The sequence below is a fragment of the Vipera ursinii genome (genome assembly GCF_947247035.1).
Source record: "Vipera ursinii genome assembly, chromosome: 17".
Taxonomy (NCBI): Eukaryota; Metazoa; Chordata; class Lepidosauria; order Squamata; family Viperidae; genus Vipera; species Vipera ursinii.
This window is the reverse complement of record NC_139530.1, coordinates 3,744,499-3,764,453: the sequence shown is the minus strand read 5'-3', so window position 1 is coordinate 3,764,453 and position 19,955 is coordinate 3,744,499.

The window sequence follows — 19,955 nt, the reverse complement described above, 5'->3', positions numbered from 1 at the left end:
CGATTGGCTGGCCGGGGGAGGCGGGGGGGAGGCCAGGACGAGAGCCGGGCGGGGCGGGGCTGACGCCAGGGAGGGCAGCGTCACAAAGGAGGGGGCGGGGCTTGGCCGAGGGGCGGGCCGATAGGTTTTTTTTTCTTATGAATGGGAGACCGTGGGAAGGGGTGGCGCGGTGGATACGTTCCCGTACTGAATGGATATTCGCGCCAAAAAAAAAACCCCCAAAGAAAGTGGGACGCACAGCTCACCACTTGGTCCCCTCTCCCAGGGATGTCGGACTACAAGTCACGCCATGCGCGGCTCCGTGGCTGGGGATAAGGGGAGGTGTAGTCTCTCTTGTCACAAACACACACAGGGAAGCCTCTGCTTTTAGTCCCACACCAGGTTGTCAGGCTCCATTTAAGCTCGTTTTCCAGCGGAGGTCAAGCAAAGAAGAAAGAATCTAAGCCAGGGGGTCTTCAAACTTGGCCCTTTGATGACTTATGGACTTCAACTCCCAGAATTCTTCAGCCAGGCACGCTGGCTGAGGAATTCTGGGAGTTGAAGTCCACAAGTCATAAAAGAGCCAAGCTTGAAGACCCCTGATCTAAGCCATGGTTTACAACAGCCCGTTTTACCCCTGCAGTGTTGCGTCTTACGAATTGTGATGAATGTATTTTTATGATGGCTGTGATGGTGATTTATCACTTGCTGCTTTTATGTAGGCGGAGAGCTTATGCACCAGAGACAAATTCCTTGTGGGTCCAATCATGCCTGGCCAATAAAGAATTCTATTCTATTTGTCAGCCTTGGCAATTTTAAGAAGAGTGGGCTTCAACTCCCAGAAGTCCCCAGTCAGCATGCCGGCTGAGGAATTCTGGGAGTTGAAGTCCACAAGTCGTAAAAGGGCCAAGTTTGAACACCCCTGTCCTTATGCTACAATCTCTCCTGTAAATACAGTATTTTGTTTTAAAAAAAAAGAAAAAAAAACAGAACAATGCATTGTGGGAAGCTGCCTTTGCACCCGCCCCTTTTGTCTAGAGGCGCATTTTCCTGGGAAAGAGGAACACGCGAACTCGGTGTCACATTGCAACACAATCTCTTTGGCAGTGACGTTGCTCTAGCAAAAAAAAGAAGTGTTGTTTGTGTGTGGTTCCATTGGAGAAGAAGCAGCTGTTTGTCACGAGATCCTCTCTGAGGAAGGTCAACTTGGAAGGAGAGAAGAAAGATCCACCAATTGCTGGCTTCTTCATAAGCAAAGGAGAAAATGCAATTTTTTAAAAAATCAAAACTTCATAATAAAAAACCCACAAGCAAGTTATTTATCCAGCCATTGCTGAGGATGGATAATCTGTCAGTTACTTCCTTGCTTATTTTAATGTCAGCCTTCTCTTCTTTTCATGAAGATATTAAAAAGGTTTGATGAATTAGCTTCCCGAATTGTGCCATCCAACATGATGCTGAGCCTCTGTGTTCTTACTGTACATAAAAGTAAAAGTTCCCCTGCACATGCGTGCTAGTCGTTTCCGACTCTAGGGGCCGGTGCTCATCTCCGTTTCAAAGCCGAAGAGCCAGTGCTTGTCCGAGGACGTCTCCGTGGTCATGTGCCCGGCATGACTAGACGCCAGAGGCGCACGGAACGCTGTTACCTTCCCATCGTAGTGGTCCCTATTTTTCTACTTGCATTTTTACGCGCTTTCGAACTGCTAGGTTGGCAGAAACTGGGACGAGTAACAGTCGCTCACTCTGTTACAGGATTCGACCCGCCAAACTGCCGACCATCTGATCGACAAGCTCAGCGTCCTAACCCACTGAGCCACCGTGTCCCTTGGGACCGTACATAAATACCCTATTTAAAAATTGCCACTTCTTCCACAAATCTCCTAGAACAGTATTTCTTAAACCTGTTTCTCTCGGGACCCCTTTCCACTTTTAAAAATTGGGGAGCCCTCTTGGGGAGTGTTTCGTTCTGCGGCTTATAGTTATCAATATTTGCTATGTTAAAAAGTAAAAAATGATGCATTGGCTGTCACTTCTCACAATCGTTGGGTTGGAATTTTAATCTTATTTTCCAGTGTAGGCTGGCCAATCGTTTTGATTTTGAGAGGTTTTTGACTCTTGAGTTATGCCTAAAAACAGGAAGCAAAACGAAGGCATCAGAGGCGTGAAATGATCCTTGGCAAAATGCTGGATTAACGTGATACTGGTCAGAGTCTGGGTACCAACAGCATTTAGAAACCAACTTCTGCTTGTTTCAGCTTTTGGGACCCCTCCCCTCTTTTCAATCAATCACATTTATTTGATCAGTGACCAGCAGAAGTGGAAAAACAACCCAAAAACAAAGCAACACAAACAAATTGAAGAATTTACTAACAGCTAGTTGAAAATTTCCAAGTGCTTTTCAGCAGAAATTCATTCAGGCTGAATGAATTGGCAGGCTGAAAAGTTTGGCTCTTTTTTTTTTAAATTCATTTGGCCCTAAGGGAAGTTCTGCCTCCTTCGGAATAGATAAATTAAAGGGAACCATTCTCTAATCTAGCCTTTTAATCCAATCTAGAATTTTAAAAGGGCTGGCTCTGAATTATCAAAATATCTGAAATCCCTAAGAATCTCTTCCTTAAATTCCTGATTGTTTCCCCCCACACCCTCCAAGCTTTGGCTGGTTAGGTTCCCCAGCATACATATCCAGACATTTGCAAGCCAAGATAACAGCTCTTGCTTCATTCAAGTTCACAGATGGCGTGGTTGGTCTCTGGGACTTCATCTGAATTTAGATCAGATAAACTTGTTTGCAGACCCTGTTGATCCAAGGATCATGTGATGGTTTTGAAAGGATCTTTCCTGGAGGCAAACATTCTTCTCTCCGGACAGATAACTAAAAACCTTCACCTTTGGGCTAGTGGCATATTTACCCATCCAAAAATAAACAACCAAAAAAAACGCCCCCCACATTTTATTTACTGCTTAAAAACTGTTGTGTGGTGATCCCTAAGTCAGTGAACCAGACAGAATATTTGGGAGGAAAAAAACAACAACAGAATTCCCACTCTAATGATGTTTCAAGACTTTGCAGTTCCCAGAAGCTTGGGGAAATGTTTTAAGCCAATTGCCCAAATTAATCAATGGAGCAAAACTTCCCAAGGGGTTGTTCAAATGTGGAGCATAAAACCCAGGCCCGTTTTGCTCCCGCCCAAATAGAAAATACCAAAGGAAAACCACGTTTTCACCACTAAATTTTTAACTGCAGGCTTAGCTCACCAAAATGTGGCTTCTTAAGCCTTCTCTGCCATTTTTTTTTTAAATAATCCACAACATAATTCTCTGGAGATGGACAACTGGTTCGTCCACTTCGGAAAGCCTGCAAAATGATCTTTTAACAAATTGGAGAAGCAAAATGTGATCTGTACTAACACAGCTTGTGTGTAAGAGGCAATGGGGGAACCCAGAGAAAGCCAACAGGGCGGTGAAGAAAATAGACCCAAACGAAAGGCCTCTGCCTTATTTTTATTACTAAAGACGCTAGTCCTCATGATTCTGATTTTAAAGGGCTGGCTCTAATTACCTGCCGGGTTCACATGTAGCTAAAATGTGGTTTGCTAGCTTACAGCTTAGTGGCCTATGCAGCTCCACTTTCTGTGGTGAACCTGCAAAATTTTGTTGAAATATAATTAAGAGTCGCTGTTCTAATTGTGGGAGACTTTAGGATGTCCGTTGTCCCATTGCAGGATTTAGGAACTAAGGAGAAGCAATGTAACTTTTCCAGCTACCACAAGCACGCCAACAAGGCACATAGATTTGACTAATGTGGAATTATTCCTGAAACAGAGACGATAAATAAATAAGCTTGGCCGATCTTGGCTAAGCTAAGCAGGGTGAGACCTCTTGATGAGTCCCATGAAAAAAACAAAAAAAAAACCACACCACAATTTCCCAGAGCTGTAAACCAGAGTGGGAAGCTGAAATCTCATCCCGGAATCCTTGAGTCTTTCCAATAAAATAAACATATAAAATAAATAACACTAATCAGTTGCTTCAATACCTATAGTCGCCACCAGAGGGCAGATAAGGCTTAAGAGAATAAAAATCCAGAAAATGTAAAATTTAGCAGAAACTCAATAGGTACCACCGTTTTTTTACACCCTTGCTTGCCAATGCATCCATGACACCGGTGCAAATTTCTCTTTGACAATGCAAAGTCACTACACAGGTTCAGAAACACACCAGGGATTTGGCTGAAACGTTTCACAAATGGAAACCTCTCCTTTTTTTCTTACGTACGGATATTTAGAGCGGGACAGGAATCGGAAGCTAATATTTTGGCCCCATCAGGACTGACTCTCTTCCTCAGTTGTTGACTTCTCTTCCAGCACCGGTAACTGGCTTTTTCAAAAAATAGCAATGTTCTGAATATTGCTTTCGGAATTTGAATCCACAACTTAGGATCTAAGCACCATTGCTCCTAGCCCCACCGATGAATTTTCTCTCTGCTAGCTATCAGCTCTGGGTTTCCAACAGATAACCCTCAAGAAAAGGAAAATATTGACAAGGGGAATAATTACTTTCTGTCTGTTGTTTCTTATCTTCCATTCTGGTGCTTTGGAAATTAAGATGACCCCCTCTTCTTTGTGGCAGCCCCTCAAATGCTTTAACACTGCTATCATGTCCCCCCTATTTCTTCTTTTCTTTAGACTAGCCAAACCCAAATCCTGCAACCGTTCTTCATATGTTTTAGCCCCCAGGCCTTTAATCATCTTAGTTGCTCTTCTTTGCACTTCCCCCCCCCAAAAAAAAACTCAACATCTTTCTTGCAATGCGGTGACCCAAACTGGATGCAGTGTTCCAGATGTGGCTTTTACTAAGGCTTTGTAACGCGGTACTAATACCTCGTAAAACCTTGCTTTTCTCCACATTAAATTTCATTTTGTTGGACAGAGGCCCTTGATCAAGTCTGTGGGTTTGGTTAGGTTTTTGTTTTTATTATTATTATTATTATTATTATTATTATTATTATTATTATTATTATTATTATTATTATTATTATTATTAAAAATGGGTTTTTAAACAAATTATTCTGGGCAAACTCTTCCAGCTGGATGAGGTTAGGATTCAATCTCTCCGGTCAAACCCCTAAATGAATATATTCAACAATCAGGTTAACAATTTGTTCTGCATTGCGACAGCGATGTCCAGCTTATACATCGCAACAGGTTTGGCTAACCCACACCTCTGTTTTGCGACAGTAGGCTTAACCCCTCATCTACTGCTTCCCCAGTTTCCTAACTCAATCCAGATCCTCCCTATAACTCTCAAAACTTCTTTGCCAGGGGCTAAAATAGGCTTGGTTTCTAAAAGCTGCCATTCAACTCCCACATGGCACATTCACACACACACACACACACACACACACACACACACACAGAGAGACACACACAGGGGTTAAAAATACCCCCAACCCGTCTAGACTGTGTCTCACTGTACATAAACTGCACCTTTGACACCAGAAAGCTAAAAATAAAAGAATTGTGTTCAATGTCTGCTCGGAAAGGGTCGGAATGAGAACAGAGGGATCCTTTTGAGGCTTCAGGGCCAAAAGAAATCCTCTGTGCCCCTCCCTTTGGCGAAAGGGGTTAGGGTTCAAGCTGTCTCCCTGCCTTGCTGCATCAAAGCAACATTTCATTCAGGTTTTTGTGGGTTTTTTTTAAACCCCCCACGTCGCGATGGACGTCCTGCCAGTCGAACCGGCCTTAACTGGAGAAGTCCTTTCTTGTGCTGTCTTCGATTGCACGAAAAGTTACACCCCTTTAATTAATTAATTCCTTAATTGCATCCAGATTGATGAACCCCGCACAGGCTGCATTTATCGTGTCCTGGTTAGAAAAGAGGCAGGGGTGGGGGAGAGAGAGATATAGAAAGAAAGAAAGAAAGAAAGAAAGAAAGAAAGAAAGAAAGAAAGAAAGAAAGAAAGATAGAAAGATAGAAAGAAAGAAAGAGAAAGAAAGAAAGAAAGAAAGAAAGAAAGAAAGAAAGAAAGAAAGAAAGAAAGAAAGAAGGATCCAGCTGCTGGATCCCAAAATGACCTTTGACGCAGGTGCCCGATTGCGTTGACCCGATCTGAACGTCCGAATCGGGTCTCCCCAAAAAAAGGGGAGAAGCAGAAGGCCCACAATCTGTATAAGGTGCTGAAAGGTCTCTGGGCAGCTGGGGTGGGTGGGAGGTGGGGAGCCTTTTCTTAGGAAAAGAAGCCACTGGCTCCAGACACAAGCAACGTTATTTAGTCTAGAGAGATTTTTCGGAGGAAGTATCCCTTAGCAGGGGGAAAAAAATCTGTGGAATTTATCCCTGGATGTGTCTTCACCCCATCCACAGCCCTCCTGTGTGTGTCATTCAGAGCCGTCTCCTCTGCGTAGAGATTGGAAAAGGAAGGAAGCATTTTTCTTCCCCCAACACAAGCGACACCCTCCATGTCTCCATCCCTGCTTGGCTCATTCTCAAGTGACTACAGCTCCCAGCATCCTCGCCCAGGATGTTGAACACTATAGTCTAGCCGCAGCTCGCTCTCCCCCCCACTCCCCCCAGGCTCGATTCGGCATCAAAAGTGGACAAATCTGTGCTTTTTTAAAATTTTCTTTTAAAATTGATCCGCCGCCTCTCTCACCTCTAGGTGGCTTAGAGCACAGGTAAGGCTTGACCTATGACCTTGCCCCAAATTTTCCCGTGGCTAAGCGTGACATTTAAATGAATTTTGCCGCATTGTGCGACCTTCCTCGCCGCCGTTGTTAGGGTGAATCCCTGCAGTTGTTGACTTAGGAACCCGGTTTGTTAAGGGAATCCCGGCTTCCCCATCGGCTTTGGTGGTCGGATGGTCGCAAAAGGGGATCACGTGACCACCACCCACCCACCCACCCCGGCATGCGCAGCCACCGTCATAAACACGAGTCAGTTTGCCAAGCGTTTGAATTTGGATCCCTGGGAATGCCTGCAACGGTTGCGTGTAAAAAAAAAAATGCCCCTAAGCTCGTTTTTCCCCAATGCCGTTGTAGCTTCAAACGGTCGCTCAATGAGTCGTTTTAAGTCGAGGACCTGCTGGAATCAAAAGGAAGAAAATGAAAGGCGTGTAAATGGAGCAGAAATGAAATAACAGAAGACTGAATTCAACAAAAATCAACACGATAAACCAAAAGAATGGATTCTTCCTCATTGAAGCTAAGCGGTGGACAGCCAGGGTAATAATATTGGCCCAGCACCTACAATCTGGTCTCTCCTAGTCCTTATGAAATAGAAAAGAGGGATGCAAGCGGAGTGTTAGAACGAGTGGGGTAAAATTGAGGCCTGGTTTTGTCTTTGTAGATGCCAACTAGGAGGTTTAAAAAGAGTGTGCAGAGCTGAGAATGGCCTTTTAAAAAAACCACAACTTTTTTATTGTTTTATCAACATACAAAACACAAAAGAGAAATTCGAAAAGGTAATAGAAAACTAGGAAGAGGGGGGGGAGAGAAGGAGGGGGGGAAGAGGGAAAAGGAAAAAAAAAGGCACCGACATCCCACACTCTTTAGCACAGGGGTTGGACTAGAAGACCTCCAAGGTCCCTTCCAACTCTGTTTATTCTATTCTATTCTGTTCTGTTCTGTTCTGTTTTCTGTTCTCTTCAGTTCACAGTAGAACATAACATTGCACAACCGCAACTTTTTACTTTTACACAACAGTACGCTGCGCACAAGCCGTTTCTATAACAATAAACCTATCTAATTAGCAAAAACAAAATGAAAGTTTCATATATATATATATATATATATATATATATATATATATATATATATATATATATATATATATATATATATATATATATATATATATATATATATATATGTATATTCAGAATATTCAGAAGGGATAAACAGGCAGAAAGCTCGTCCTGGGCTTGCCAAAACCTGTTCCAGCTTGGCTATGCTTGCTCCATCTTCAGTGCAACACAGGACGTCTTGCCACATTGCCAAGTTTCAGCAACCACCAGTGTTCGTGGCCAAAGCCCACTTTGTTCACATAAAAAGGTCAGCTGTGCTATTTATCTACATTTATGCATCTACCTAGCCAGACGGAGGGGGGAGGCCAAGGATTGCGAAATGAAAAGGAGGATAAATATTCTCGCTCAGTTTATATGGGCCGACATTTCCATCGGTGCCTTTGCGTGGATCCTCCTGGGCCGAGTTCTACCGTGGTCCTCGCAATCTGACCTAACCGACATTGCTGCGAAGAAGCAGGGAGCAAGGGGCGCCACGCCTTCCTGGAGCCACAAAAGAGGATGTGGAGAAAAAAAAAGAGCTGGGTTAAAGAAACGATTCTGCATTTACTTGAGGGCGTATGGAAGAATGGACTCAAGCTGAAGAACAAGGCATGCCGTCCCCAAGTTACAGCTGTTTGTTTAATGACTGTCTGAAATCACCTTAGCAGTTTTGGTCGCCACGATGTAAAAAAGATGTTGAGACTCTGGAAAGAGTGCAGAGAAGAGCAACAAAGATGATCAGGGGACTGGAGGCTAAAACATATAAGGAACGGTTGCTGGAATTGGGTCGGTCTAGTTCAATGAAAGGGACGCGGTGGCTCAGTGGGTTAGGACGCTAAGCTTGTCGATCAGAAGGTCGGCAGTTTGGCGGGTCGAATCCCGAGTGCCGTGTTACTCGTCCCAGCTTCTGCCAACCTAGCAGTTAGAAAGCACGTAAAAAATGCAAATTGAAAAATAGGGACCACCACGGCTGGCTGTCTCATATGACCACTTCGATCGTCTCCGGCCTGCAGAAGTCAACGTGGTCATCTTAAAAGTACCGAGGTGCAGCTTTTTTTTTAAAAAAAACGAAACGAAGGACTAGGTGTGACGCGATCAATAGAGAAAAAAAACCCTGAGGACGTGCAGAGTGCTTTTTGCCATCGCCAAGTTTCCGCAACTCATTTTGCACCAAGCCCAGCCGATCAAATGAAGTGGGCGGACCGGCCCGCACCCTGCTTTTAAAACGTTTATTATTATCCTGACTTTATGAGATTGTTCTCCACGCTTGCCTTTGAGAGAGCCATCCCATCTGAAGCCGCGACAGATAAGCCTAAATAAATATGGTTTAAAATTAAACGAAAACACCGCAAAAGTGCTCCCCACCGGCCGGCCGCTGAAGGCACCTGGCCTTCCCTGTTTTACAAGCCGGGTGAGCCAACACCCCAATCTCTCAGAGGCAGTGCAGGATACTTGGTTGAGTCCATGCCCAGGGCGTCTTCCCTTGCCTTGGACGAAAAAAAGAAAGAAAGAAGGGGGGGGGGAAGAAAGAAAATAAATCAGTCTCACGGATGACTTTTCCACCCACCCCCTACTTTCCGGTCTGGTTTCGACGGCCGGCGACAGCTTCACTGTGCCATAAAAAAGGGAACTATAAATAGGTAGTCGGTGTCACCAAGACCTTTTGCAATTCAATGGGTGGCCTGGAGCCAAGGCTGCATCATCGGAGGCCGAGAGACGGAGGTCTCTCCTGCAGTCATCCCTCCCCGAAAAATGCAAAGAGGCGATTCTGTTGTCCATTGAACTCAAGAAACGGATCTGATTTAATCCGACCGGTCGCAGGAATTGGGCTTGTCTAGTCTACCGAAAAGTAGGAGTTGGTGGGGGTGGGGGGGACAGGATGGCAGTCTTCCAGTATTTGAGGGGCTGCCCCAAAGAAGAGGGAGTCGAGCAATTCTCCAAAGCACCAGAAGAAGGCAGGAGAAGAAGCAACGGATGGAAACTAACCAAGGAGAGAAGCCACCTGGAATTAAGGAGGAATTTCCTGACAGCGAGAACAAATCTGGGACAAATCTCCTGCTCAAGCAGGGGGTTGGACTAGAAGACCTCCAAGGCCCCTTCCAACTCTGTTATTCTGACTCTTCAAATCAACTCTGCTGTCCGAGCAAAACTGGCTCGCCCCTCCTAATGCCGAGCAAAAGCCCATTGCCATTGTGCTTGAAAGGCAGGGACTCATCTTTAGCGCTGTGCTGCTCCTGAGCATGGAGGCTCTATTGCTGGTCAGCTTGAATTAGTCAGCATGGATGCAGAGGTGAAATGGCATCAGGCCTCCCCCACAGCCGAGCCTCCTGACTCTTGCGCTCTAGATGCCTGTCGCATCTCGAAGAGCATCTGACTCCGAAGTTGCCCATTTTTTGACGGCGCACGACTCTGCAACCCATCAGCCGGCCTTGTGGCTTCCTTGATTTCATACCCCGCCGAGGCGGGTCCCTTTTCCTGGGCACGACCCAGCTCAGTGTACCAGGGCAGGAAAGCCAGTTTCGCCATCCGCCACCAAGGAACTCAAAAGCCGACACTGGGGCTCAGCCGTGAAAGCTTGTGGTGGGTTAGTCACTCCATCCGCCCGTCTGTCTGTCTGTCTGTCTGTCTGTCTGTCTGTCTGGGATGAGATGTACGGAAAGGAAGCAGCAACTGGAAACGGTTCCTGGAAGCCACGGCCAGCCTGTGAACAGCTGTTGTAAGATGCAAGCTTTAAGACCAGGCAGTCTGGAGGGAGAAAGCCAAAGATTCAATCTTGGGCTTTTCTATTTTAATTTGAGGGGAAACGTCCCTTCGCCTGTTGCCAGGCTCTGTCAAAACAAGCTAATCATTATTATTATTATTATTATTATTATTATTATTATTATTATTATTATTATTGTTTTGCGTGCAAAATTCAGGAAGAGAACGCCCAACGAATATAAGACTTCCTGATATCCAAGCCAGACTTTTCCTTTCAGCAAGAAAGTTAGCACGCCGAGGGGGGGGGGAAAGCACAGGGAGAAACATCGCTGCCTTCTCCGGAAAAATATGGGAAGGAGAACAACCTGCGCTGCATCTCCCATCTTGTGGAAGGACCGGCAGAGCCAGGGGGAGGCGTCAAAAGAGGCACCAGCCTAGAATCCCTAAGGTAAAGGTTCCCCCGCACATGCGTGCTAGTCGTTTCCGACTCTAGGGGCCAGTGCTCATCTCTGTTTCAAAGCCGAAGAGCCAGCATTTGTCCGAGGACGTCTCCATGGTCATGTGGCTGGCATGACTAGACGCAAAAGGCGCGCGGAACTCTGTTACCTTCCCACCGGAGTGGTCCCTATTTTTCTACTCGTATTTTTACGTGCTTTCGAACTGCTAGGTTGGCAGAAGCTGGGAAGAGTAACAGGTGCTCACTCTGCTACGCGGCACTCGGGATTCGACCGGCCAAACTGCCGACCTTCTGATCGACAAGCTCAGCGTCCTAACCCACTGAGCCACCGCGTCCCTAGAATCCCTACACGGACACAAATGAAATAAGTCCAACTTAGTTGACTGCTCTTGACCCTTATCTAATTCCAAACAAGTCGAGAAGGTTTTTGTGCTTGAGCTTTTGGCAATGCCTCGGTTCAATGGAGACTTCACGGGTGTGCCTGGTCTTTTGCGCCTGGCACATCTTCTCCAGTCGGTAGAATTATGATGCTTAAACCACCATCACCCCCAGGAAGATTTAATCCACCTCCTTGGTTTTTAGCGAGGAGACTTTCATTCCAGGATGCCTTCTGAAACCCTTCGCAACTCGGAGAAAGGCCCCTGAGAGAGGATCCAGCCTAATTTTGCCAGCCGTAAGCCCAGCCCTTCCAGGATCCTTCCGTAGCACGAGAAGCATCCAAGAAGTAGCACTGGTTGGCCGGCCAGACCTTGTTCCTTCAAGCCTGGTTCTGAATGCTGGAGGATATCTCCCCCAGCTTGCAACATCAGAAGGGTGGAGCTTCTTCTAAGCCAAGAAGCTGAGCACACAGAGTTGGCGGAGATGATTCTGGATCGTGGAGAAGTTGGACCGGGAGCAGGAGAGAGCAGGAAGAGAACGGAGCTGGGATTGTTAGCAATATCTAACTGGGTTTTTGGAGCAAGGACAACTTAACCCTTGACTCCATAAATGTTGGGGCTTGAGGACCTTCAAAACTGCCTCCTCCTCCTCCGTTCTTGAAGGACCAGACTTTCAAATATTATCCACCGCTCTTCACGTTGGCGAAGAGAGTTCCTGCTGTTCTGGAACTTGTCCAAACTGCTTTGGCTCTGGTTCGTGTTTCTCTAAACCACGGTCTCAATCAGGCCAGCCTACTCTTGTTCTTCCCCAGAGCCGTCCAAAGCCACATCACCAGGTGGCCTCAGCTCTTCACCGGCCTGGCAACCAAAGGAAGAAGGTGAAGGAGCCACCAGACATGTCTTCTCCTACTTGCGGATGGAAGCCAGTGAGCTCCTTTCTGAGAAGTTGGCTGCAAGACGAGGACGACAGGGGAACGCCACGGGCCAAAGCCCTACGCTGGAGAGGAAGTAGGTGAGCAGAGGTTGGAAAACGGTGAAGAAAGATGACCCGAAGAAACTCAAAACACGGCAGGGAGGAGTTGGGCAACTTTCAGGTCTGAAATGAGACAAGGTGGCAATGAAAACAGCACAAATTACCCCAGTGGAGGACAAAACCTTTGTCACTGCCGAAAAAAGGGCAAACCTTTAGAAATATTCCTAAAGCCTTGCAAAGTCCAGCAAAGTCTGTCGAGTATCTCTCTCTGCCTTGGGAGGGCAAATGTAATTACTTTCGCACTTGTGCGATGGTGTTAAAAGAAAAAAAAAGAGAGAGAGAGAGAGAGAGAGAGAGAGAGAATTTGCAAGCCAAACAGCTCCAGCGAGGTTGAAATAGCTTCGCTTTAACAGGGTTGCGGTCCAAGGACATTCGGCCTCAGGGTAACAACAACGCCAGCTTTCCCATCGGTGGAGTTTTGGGTTGCTAAGCGAGGAGGAACACAAACACACACGCTCGTAAAGGGCACGGTCCCTTCTTGATACGTCTGCCCGCTCTTTCATCTGAAGAAATGGGAATAACAGCTCATTTTTGAATGTGGTTTTGCCGGCCCTGGGTTTCAAGAGCCTCGCTGGGCCACCGGCGTCAATTTAAATGCCAGTGGAATTGGGAGGTGTGTGGGGGAGAGGAGATCCCCTAAGATTGACGGGATCTGTCTTGAGAAGAGGACAAATTGTTGGGGTGGGGGGGCTGGATCCGTTCTCTCTTTAATGCCTGCAGGTGTTGGGTGCGAAAACCCCAACCTTCCCTTCCTTTGCCTTTTATTCATTTATCGCGAGCCGCGTTTGCCCACCCACAACTAAATTCCAAATCAAATGGGTCAGCTGTAACAAACAGTTCATTTGCTGGCCGAAGTCGAAGCAGCACTGGGGGAGGGAAAAAAAAAGTCCTTTTTTCACACTTATGACCGTTGCAGCATCCCCGTGGTCACGTGATCAAGATTCAGAGGGTAACCGGTTCGTATTTATGACGGTGGTGTGTCCCAGAGACAACTTGGTGATCCACTTTACAAAGCCGACGGGGAGGTCAGATTCGCTTAGCAATCGTGTGACTCATTTAACAACCACAGGGATTGACTTAACCCGGGTTTGAAGAAAGACCACCCCCCCCCCGAAGTCTTAACCGTGGTGGCATGGAAAGTCGTAAAATGGGCCACTTAACAAGTTGAGGAAAATCAAAGGCAGAGGGCTAACTCAGATTTCGGGCTTGGATCAAGGATAACCAGAAACAAAATAATAATAATAATAATAATAATAATAATAATAATAATAATAATAATAATAATAATAATAATAAAACAACTCTGTCCCCACCCAACCCCAGACATAATCACCTTTTTTTTTCTCCCAAAGAAGTCTGAGACACGGAGCAGGAAAATGTCCAGGTTTGCTGAACAAAGGAGGTTAAAGATCAGACCGGGCAAAAAAAAAAATGTCCCAGACTATTGTTCTAAGTGAGATAGGAGCTGTTCTCATCGCCAGGTGTGACAGCTTCCTGCCAACTAAGCTCATCCTGCAATTTGGTCAAATCCAGACAGGAGAGCACCAGAAAAATTCAAGGAAATCTCTCTCAGTGTGTGTGTGTGTGTGTGTGTGTGTGTGTGTTTCTCTGTTAGTACAAAACAAGGAGAAATCTCATTTTTGCAATCCCGGGAAAGACATTAGGTCTGTCACAAAACCTCATGTTCCCCTTTGCGGTAATACGATAGCTATATACATTACATAAATAAAATAAATACGGAAAGGTTTGAAACAGATTAAAATTGGGCTCCTTGGACTGGCAGGTGGGAACAGATCTCCAAGTCCCAGGGCAAATATCTGCGTTTGAGAAATACACTGTGTTTCTCGGCGGTTTTCAACTTCTAAACTTTCCAAAGTTTGATCAAGGGAAATTTAAGCAACGGGGCTATGAACCTTAAGCCTAATCAAAACCGTCGGGTGAAAGTTAGGCGCGTTGTAGGAAAGGGCTATATTTATTTTTGTCCCTGCCAGAATCCCAGGGAACTTATTTATTTATTACTAGTTGAGGTGGGGGGGTGGGGGAAAAAAATCACACAAACGCACTGCTCATTTTATTGCGCCGTTTTAAGAATTCCTCGGAGAGAGAGAGTCTTGTGAATGCGGGCCCAGTCTGTACGAGATTTAAACTCCCATCTCACATACCCATTTCCGCTCCCCGTCGCATTCATTACTAAATGTGTTCGCCAGGATAGACTGCGCTGGGGGCTGGAGGTTGCATTAACTTCCACAGTCATGACTAGAAGGGACTAAATAGGGCATCTAGTCTACACCCTGGTTGACCTTCCCATTTTAAAATCCTCCCAAGCAGTCTATGACAGCTAACCATTTTCTTCTTCATTCTTAGGGTAGACTGCCCCTCAGCCCGGAGGCTCTTCCTTCCCCACGGAGGGTCTCAGAACGGAATAACGGAGCTGGAAAGGGACCTTGGAGGTCTTCTAGTCCAGCCCCCTGCTCAAGCAGGAGAACCTATACTATTTCAGATAAGGGACTGTCTAGTCTCTTCTTTTGCAAATGTATGGCAGTGAAAGTTGGACCATAAGAAAGGCCGAGCGCCAAAGAATGGAGGCCTTCAAACTATGGTGCTGGAGAAGACTCCTGAGAGTCCCTTGGACTGCAAGGCGATCAAACCGGTCAGTCCTAGAGGAGATCAACCCTGACTGCTCTTTAGAAGGCCAGATCCTGAAGCTAAAACTCAAATCCTCTGGCCACCTCATGAGAAGGAAGGACTCACTGGAGAAGAGCCTCATGCTGAGAAAGGTTGAGGGCAAGAGAAGAAGGGGACGACAGAGAAGGAGGTGGCTGGATGGAGTCACTGAAGCAGGAGGCCTGAGCTTAAAGGGACTCCAGAAGATGGTGGAGGACAGGAAGGCCTGGAGCAATGTTGTCCATGGGGTCGCGATGGGTCGGACTCGACTTCGCAGCTAACAACAGCAGTCTCTTCTTAAAAACTTACAACCTACAACTTTCCGAGCGCAGTGATGTGATGAGGCTGAAGCTTTGTTCTCCAAGTTTGTTGGTTTCTGAACAATTCGTCACCGGGCTACGGACATCTTCAGCGGAGCTTAAGAGGGTGGGTGTTATCTCACAGGCAGAGCGCCCTTCTTAGTTTGCGCTGGCGCTTTCTATTTTTAAAAGCAAAATTGCTGGAATCTCTTTTGAAAACGCATCAGGAACGCGCATGCTTTAGCTGGAGAGCAGCTGTCCGATTGTCCCCGCAGGAAACTCTCCGGCGTTTGCATGAGATGCTGGCCGGCACGTCTATGCTCCGCCACGGCCTGAAATAAAATAATAATCGTTTTGAAAGGGTGGGAAAAATCATCACGCGCCACTCTCCGGATATTGGATGTCAGAAGTTCGCTTCTAGTCAACCGGCGGCAAAAAACATGTAACAACAACTGTGCAAACACAGCTCAACAAAAGGAACCAAGGATAAACCTTAGCAAGCCAAAGAAAATCAGTCAAGGGGATGGAAAAGGGTTAGGGCAGATTCAGCTCCTTTGACCTGGCACTGGAACTCATTGAGAATATATTTTTTATTTTATTTTAATTCCATTTATATCCCGCCCTTCTCCGAAGACTCAGGGCGGCTTACAAGGTTAGCAGTAGCCTTCATATAAATATAAATTTGACAAACTGGGTCTCTTTCCAGAATTTGCACAACCGCTTTTTACTCTCTTTGCAACACAGGGTATTAATAATCATGTCGTGTTTGGGAATTCTGCTATTCTAATACTAGAAACAGACCTCGACTTACGGCAGTTTGCTTAGTGAGCGTTCGAAGTTACAACGGCACTCACAAGACCGTCTTTCAGTCGCAACCTTTGTAGCATCTCCTGGGATCAAAATTCAGACGCTTGGCTGCCGGTTCATACTTAACGACTGCCCCAGCACCCCCAGGCTCGTGTGATTCCCCCTTTCGCGGCCTTCTGACAAGCAGAGTCAACGGGGAAGCCACCTTCGTCGAACGACTGGGTTGCTAACTTACCGACGGCGGCAAGAAAGGTGGTAAAAATGGGAGAAAGCCCGTTTTAACCAATGTCTCACTTAGCGACCGAAATTTGGGGGGCTCAGTTGTGGTCGTAAGCCTGAGGACCACCTGCGCTTTATTGATTGCATTCGTATTCGGGTGCTACAGCGGGAGACCGACCAGCCCTCCCTTTTTTTCTGTTTGCTTGCTTGTCTGCACCTCCTTTTATTTATTTATTTATTTATTTATTTATTAATTTAATTTGTATACTGCCCTTCTCCCGAAGGACTCAGGGCGGTGAACAGGGCAATACATAATAAAAAACAAGATACAAAAATTAAAAAGTAATTAAACAGCAATGCCCGTAAATAAATTAGTACACATTAAAAGTTAAAACCGATTTATAAAACCCAACCCCATCCCATCAGGCCAGGCCAGCTTGTTCAAAAAGTTAGGTTTTAAGATTGCGCCGGAAGAAGCGGAGGGTCAAATCTAAAAATACGCTTTTGGGGATTTCAGGAAACACACAGGAGCAATTCTCCCCCCTTCAAGCCAGAATTTTGATCATGTGACCCTGGGAACACGGCAGCTCTTCCAAGTGTCAGCTCCATCAATCGATATTTTTTCAGCATGGTTGTAATTTCTTCAAACGGGTCACTAAACAAGCGGTCGTAAGCCGAGGGCTACTTGGAAGCCTTTGTCTCCGTAAGCGTGCCGGGACGCTTTTTTTTAAAAAAAATCTATAATCAAGCATCCTGACGGGGCCGTAACCCCCGTCCCCGAGATCGGAGGACCTCCGAAATGGGTGCTTTAAAGTGACATTTGGCTTGAGAAAGTTAGAAGGAAATTTGGCCTCCGTTGGGAAAAAATAATAACAACAAAAAATCAGGAGCTGCCATCCCAATTTCCTGATCACGTAGGCAATTCTCTGAGTTGCAACCCAATTCCAGCCAATGCATGCTTGACGGATGGAGGATTTTACGCAGCAATTTCCCTCTTTCACAAGCAAGAATTTTCAACCAGCAGCTTCCCCATTGCCGGTGAAATGTCAGCCATTCTTTCTGGAAAAACAGGTTGTCTGAAGTCGGTCCTTGCAAAGAGGACGTGGCAAACCGCGAACGTGCTGGCGAAGAACGGTACAAGCTGCCCTTATTTCATCTCGGCCTCGTCTCTGGATCCTTCCAAGCGCTGGATTGTTTGCCCTGGATAAATATTGAATGTGCGGTGGGGCCAGAGCAAACAAACCCTATCAGAATTGAAAGATCAGCTCATGCGAACCAATATTGGGCTTTTGGAGCTGGCCGGCGGTGAAGTCTAATCAATTCAGACCAATTGGACGCTGCAGTTAAGAGATGCTTTAACACCCTGACATGTTCCCAATGGGAAACAGTGCAGAGAAGAGCAACAAAGTTGATCAGGGGATTGGAGGCTAAGACGTATAAGGAACGGTGGCTGGAATTGGGCATGTCTAGTTTAATAAAGAGAAGGACGAGGGGGGACAGGATAAGCAGCGTTCCAGTATCTCAGGGGCTGCCCCAAAGAAGAGGGAGTCAAGCTAGTCTCCAAAGCCCCTGAAGGCAGGACAAGAAGCAACGGATGGGAACTCATCAAGGAGAGAAGCAACCTAGAACTAAGGAGAAATTTCCTGACAGTGAGAACAATTAACCAGCGGAACCACCTGCCTCCAGAAGTTGTGGGTGCTCCCATCACTGGAGGCGTTTAAGAAGACTGGACAGCCATTTGTCTGAAATGGTTTAGGGTCTCCTGCTCATCTTGGCTGATCCAAAGCCCCAAAAGCTGGGATGGGACACCACTCAGAAATCCAAAAAAAAAAGCACACTGTATTTTATTGCCCAGCAAACAACTCCAAGGTGTCCCAAAACATCCCTGCAGGCACTCGTCACAGACTTTTCTCTTTCCCTTGGCAGGGGAGGAGAATGAGAATCCACATTTGCAAAGTTTTCCTTTTTTTTAAGAGTTGTCCTCTCCTTTTTTCTCACCCAATCTCCATGCTGTTGAGTTGCAGGGGGAAAAACACACACGCTCTGCCCTTGGAAGGAAAAAAAAATCCAGACTTTTGCAACTGCAGAGAGGTCAGAATTATTTCTCAAGGAGATATTCCACCTCCCAACTCTTTGCAGAAATGTAAAGCAGCAGATCTATCTATCTATCTATCTATATCTATATCTAAAAAGGGACACGGTGGCTCAGTGGGTTAGGACGCTGAGCTTGTCGATCAGAAGGTTGGCAGTTTGGCGGGTCGAATCCCGAGTGCCGCGTAGCAGAGTGGAGCGCCCGTTACTCGTCCCAGCTTCTGCCAACCTAGCAGTTCGAAAGCACGTAAAAAACGCAAGTAGAAAAACAGGGACCGCTCCGGTGGGAAGGTAACAGCGTTCCGTGCGCCTTTGGCGTCTAGTCATGCCGGCCACATGACCACGGAGACGTCCTCGGACAAGCGCTGGCTCTTTGGCTTTGAAACGGAGATGAGCACCGGCCCCTAGAGTCGGAAACGACTAGCACGCGTGTGCAGGGGAACCTTTACCTTTACATACACATATATATATACACACACACACACTTTTGTTCCTTGGGAGCTGCCATTGCTCAACCCCCGTCATTTTGGGGTCTCCGGCAATGTTGCAAGCTTGCATAAAAGCTCACACTTCCCTATACACAGGCCAGCTAATATACAACAGTTGTTGGCAAGCCTGATGCTTCCCCACATCCCCAGTCATGGGTTGCCATGGTTTTGTACATAAACACCCCACATAGCAGAGCTTGATTCTTCATGTTTTTTTGCTGGCTGTCCTGCATGTTTGGGTGTCTGGAAGGGAACACCAATAAAATATTCCTTCTCCCCCAGCCCAGCCGACATCTTTTGCCCGGGCCTTTCGACAGCCTAAACGCAAACCACATTCCATTAAGGGCTGGAAAGGCAAAGCCTTGTACGGACTGCCAGGCAGGCTGCTTCGTAAGACAAATTCGTCTCTCTCCAAGAATCCCCCTTTTGAGTGATACCACTCTTGCAAAATATCGAAGAAAGTGGGCGGGGAAACACTTAAGGATTTTTTTTTTTAGCAGTCGCATAGAAACCAAGCAAAATATTTCTGCAAACTGGAGGGGATTTGCAGAAGAGAGCCCGGCGCCTCTCGTTTTTTCTTGCAAAAATAAAATAAAAATAAAAAAGTCACTTCTTTCGAGCTCAGCCATTTCCTCATTCTGGGAGTTGACAACTGGTTTTCACCCCCATTGCTTAATACGGATTGCGGAAGCCCGTTGAGGTGAGCGAGTTTGCTTTTGCTGCAACAGTTTGCAAGCCACAATGAACACAGGCTTCTGCGTGTTAGAGCTTGGCCTGGTGGGAGAAACGGCCAGACAAACAAACCCTGGTTCCTTTGGTCCTCGGCCAGAACATCTTGGCTTTGTTCCACAAAATAGAAGCAAACCGAATCTCAGAATGGAATGGTCAGCTTTAAGCAAATTTCCAACTTCTCTCTCTCTCTCTCTCTCTCTCTCTCTCATTTTTTCATCATTTAGTCATTGGAAAGAGCCATGTCCCCCCCCCACTTGTCTTCAAGCAATCCAGCATCAGAGAATATTTTGTTGAAGGGAAAATGTGTCACTTTAAGATTCCTAAACCGT